Here is a 4,750-nt window from a genome sequence, read left to right as displayed (position 1 = left end):
ATACTTTTATTTGTGTTTCATTAAAATTATAAAGATCTTCTGTTGGAAATTTACTTATCGCATTACTGCGCATTTAAGTTAACAGCTTCCTACCTAGTTTTTTGCGTAGCTTTACAGGCTACACGTCTAATCGAGCAGAAAAGGTTCCGCTCGATTTTACAAAATATTATATTATGAATATAAAAAAAATATGCATCGCAGTGCAATCAAAAAAAAAATATGCAGCGCAGTGCATGAAAAAAAAAAAAATTTTTTTCCAGGTTTGGTGGTCCTTCCTTCCACGTCAGCTGGTCGTCGCCGGTTTGGCTGTGCTGACGCTCCCTCGAGGGCGCAGGTGGCGGTCGTGCCTCCCACGCTTGCTATTGTTTTGGGTTGGTCTTCGCTTTATTCTTCGGCTTCACGCATGTGCAATTGCATGCTGCAGAGTTGAGAGGTCCGGGGCAGTCGGTCGGGCAGACCTGTGGTCGTTTTGGCAGAGGCTTGGAAATATTCTGTGTCGATATTAGTTTTTGGTTTATAACTTTAATTTGATTTTCCGAGCGAGTTGTGCTCTGTGGTACTTTGTTTCGGAGGGTTTCTCTTAAGAATTCAAGCTCGTTGTATAGCTTTTGCGCCGTCGTCCATGCGGGCGGTGTTGATTGAGCAAATAGTAGCCACTTTATGCGGGCTATTCTTTTGTTGATTTTTTTCTTTAGACCTCCACGTACCATTGTGCACACTCTACTCACTCAGACGTTTTTCTCGTATGATGTATTTTTCCTTTTGCATTTTCAATCCTTTGATTCCTTTTAGCCTTGGTTCCGAATATCTTCCTAAGTCCTCCAGGACTCATGTCACGGTCGCCATGAAATAAGTTTGGTTTTGTTTTGTATTGAAATATGTTTGGAGTTTATTTATTGGAGTTTATTTATTGGAGTTTATTTATTGGAGCAGCAATGGTGCCGCTCCAACGATCGAAATGTCTCTGCTCTTTTACAATATTCTTTAAGTCTAACTAAGGCTAAGTCTCATAGCTGCGCTGCTCGCAGGCAGCGGCAGAGAGACGGCTACGTATCTATATACTTATGTATATTGCTATGCGCTCTCAAGTGTAAGCGCGAGAGGTATGTATATGCTGTCCGTTCGTTGCAATTATGCCGACGCTAGCATTTACCGTGTGTGGGCTAATCCATAGCGATCGGATCATATTTCGGCCACTTAGGAGTTATGACCGGGATTTTGAAATATGTAAACACTGCAACAAAGTGTTACAGTGTGTACCCTTTAAGTATCTTCGGTACAGTGGGTATTCAATATATGTGCATACTACACCACAGCGTTTTGATACGGGAGGTCATTGATCTCACCGAGTATCGTTTCAATTCCCTCGTGATTCAGGAGGTTTGTATTTGCCACTCCAATTTTGTCAAGTTGACATGCCCTTGTGCCTTCCGCAACTTGGTCAGCCATGATGATTGACTTATGTAGTGATGCCGTGACCGTTTGATGTTTTTTGTGCGTGTTAAACAAAGGGTTGGTTTTTATGTGGGTGTTAAATGGAGAGATGAATAAATTTTTCTTACGTCCTATATTGACCATATTCTGACTTTGCTCGATCAGGCCTCTAAAATCTTCAAGCATTTTCTTTTTGAAGATCGATAATACCTGATAATTGATTGGAAATACGCGGTTCAAAAATAAGTCGACGGGCTTTTTGTTTGACACTGAATGGACAGAGCGATCAGTGCTAACTGATAAGTCGACGGGCTTTTTGTTTGACACTGAATGGACAGAGCGATCAGTGCTAACTGTGCGCCCGTGAAATTAGGGTATTCGCATTTCAAACACCGGTAAATTTCCATGAAGGTTGAATGGAATCTTTCCACCTGTCCGTTGACTTCACTCTTTTGTGTAGGAGTATGATATAATTCGATCTCCAATGTCCGGAGGTAGTTTAGTACCGATGGGCAAAGGAGACCTCTTTTGTTGTCACACACTATTATTTTAAGCACCGTAAAGTAATGTAGGGCCTCTAACAGTGTTTCACGGAGGTGGATTGACGCCTTGGATTGTAAGGGGAAGAATTTAGAAAATTTGTCGATACAACTTAGATATACCCGTTTTTCTAAGGTGAATACATCAATATGCAATATTTCACACGGGTAGTTTGGGATGGGTGTCGGTTATAATTCCGGTTTTTTGGGATGACGCTCATATTTGAATCGCTTGCAACAGTCGCACAATGATAACTGAGCACGAATCAAGCTTGACATTCTGGGAAAATATAATTTTTCAGGAATTTGGATGCGGACTTCTTTCGAACATCTGTGGGCTCTGCGATGTTCCCTTTCTATAGCCTCAGAAATCTGTTCTGAATCGGACAAATCTTTCGCCAATCTCTGCGTTATTTGGATTTTAAACAGCTTTAAATTCTCAAAGCATGTGGATTGGAAGAACGGGAGGTAGGTTTCGTCAATTTACACTTTATTATGGAGGGTTTAAAATATTTTCCGAGAATACCTATTAGTTTGGACATTGTCTCGTTGTTAAGTGGAATTAAGTGACGGACGTAACCAACGTGCGGGTGCTCACATGAGTACTCAGTTTAGTTATCGTCGAAAACCAGTTGATTCCTAAACGAATTAATCGGCGCTTCCACATGTGGTATCAGTTGGGAAGCATCCTCAAGCGCGCTGTGAACTGTGGCCATAGAGCATAGTTGAACCGAGGTGGTTAACTTGCGTCGTGATACGTGAAAGATCGTCAGCGACGACGTTAAGACAATAAGAAACCTTAACTTGTTGCCATTCTTCGTGTTGTACTCTATGTATGGCACGCTGGATAGGCGTCTGTCATAAAATTTGCCTCTTCATAAGCGTTCTCATTATCGGCCTTTCGGTATGGGACGTCTTCTGGCCCTAACTCGCCATGTGAGGGGCATGATCTGATTGTTTTAGTTTATTCAGAATCAAGGAAAAGTGATTATTGACCTCGTTATAAAATTGTTTCAGGGTTTTATTTGTTTGTGTTAATACAACTAAAACCCTTACTTGGAATACTTGGTATTCGAGGGTTCGCATGTCTCGTTTGTAACCCAAGGTACATATTTCCCGGCTTCCCCTCAAAAGTTTGGAGTTCCTTCACATAATCTGGCAGAGTAGATGTTTCTCTAAGCTCGTACTCAGTGCGCAGGCGAGACAAAGAAACGGGTTGGGTTACCGTAGGGTTACGATTTTCGCAATCCTGTTCTAGCGTAGCTACCTTTGCCCCGACTTTTCTAATATCCTCTTTAATTCCCGTTTAATAGGGCCTTAAGGCTTTCGTCGAATTTTTGTAAGGTGGATTTGATTTCTTCCATTTTAAGAGGGGAGAGAAAAAAAAATATACTCGGAAACTTATGGAATCTGTCCCAGGGGGCCGCAAGAGAATGACGTGTAAAATTGTATAAAAATAGGGTAATTTAATTCTTTCAATCTTTTGAAAGTGAACGTGTGTTACGGATGCTGTTTTGCTGCATATTTTGTTATATTCTTTTAAATGTTTCTGTTGCATACTTTTTATTTTGTCTGTGTTGCATACTTTTTAGTTTTTCCTGTGTTCCATACTTTTTTCATTGTTGTATATTTTTTGAGTTTGGTTTTTTTTTTTTTTTTGAATAAATTCCTACAAATGCGCCAATGTGACCTATGCCCTGCGTCCACAATCCTGTCCTGGAGTGTTCCTCCTGGGGCAACAAGTGCCCCACGTAGCAGGTTACAAGTACCTTGGGGTTTATCTAGACAAGCAGCTCACCTTCCGTACACAAATAATGTCCATCACGAGGGCCATTAATGTGAAACTAAAAGGTTAAGATGGCTTCTTAATAGTCAAAACAAACTATCCCTTAGAAATAAGATATTAATATATAAAGCAGTAATTTCAGCCTCGTGGCGTTATGGGCTGCAAGTATACGGCATTGCAGAAAAATCAAAAATCAAAAAATCAAATGCAAGCCAAAACACTGCGTATGATTACCGGAGCCCCATGGTACATGCGCACCTCGAACTAAGAGAAGGACCTGATGGTATCCAAAGTAGGCGACGTACTAAACGAGCAGACTAAAAAGTACAAAGAAAAGCTTCAAAATCACTCAAACGTTCTAGTCAGGCATCTCCTAAGAGACCGCAGAATTGCAGGTGTCAGGGTACGGAGAAGGCTAAAACGAGTACACTCTAAAGATCTCCCAAGCCGACATATGTAAATAGAAACTAATTTTAGCAAGCCTTATATATAAGTAATGTATATATAGTTGTAGGAAAATCAATATCCGATTAATTTAAGTTGTTTTATAATAACAGAATAATTAATACAAATAAAAATATGTAAATTTGGTTTTTTTTAATGTTTTTTTTTTTTATTTTTTGGCACCGTATTGTTCCGTTTTGGTTTTTAGGCCTACTCAGGTACGGTTGCACGCACAGCCCACTTTGGGTGCATTTCACACCTCTTTGCGTTTCCAGTATGTTGCCACATACCATTTGTTATTTTAATTTTCGATTTATATTTCTTGTCACTCGCGAATGTCTTCGCGGTAGTTCTCTTATTTCTTTATATAAAACAATATTTTAACACTTGCGGATATGCCAGTGGCAAACCGCCTCAGTGCGTAATTGTTTTTTTGTTTAATAATACAACACAAACTCTTTTTTTTTTATTATTGTTTTTTTTCAATTTATAATTCATGAACCAGGGAATGTTTTCGCGGTGGTTCTCTTATTTCTATATATGAATC

General features: G+C 39.8%; 1 long non-coding RNA gene across 1 annotated transcript; it reads right to left on the bottom strand.

Annotated features, from left to right (window-relative positions):
• Positions 1–433: 433 nt before the first annotated feature.
• Positions 434–881, bottom strand: LOC116655308. Its single transcript, XR_004310436.2, has 2 exons — positions 729–881; positions 434–479 (listed from the first exon to the last, which is right to left on the bottom strand). It is a non-coding gene; the product is annotated as an uncharacterized LOC116655308 (long non-coding RNA).
• Positions 882–4,750: the final 3,869 nt, after the last annotated feature.

Source organism: Drosophila ananassae, chromosome XR (assembly GCF_017639315.1).
Source record: "Drosophila ananassae strain 14024-0371.13 chromosome XR, ASM1763931v2, whole genome shotgun sequence".
NCBI lineage: Eukaryota > Metazoa > Arthropoda > Insecta > Diptera > Drosophilidae > Drosophila > Drosophila ananassae.
This window is presented reverse-complemented; position numbering and strand designations above follow the sequence as displayed.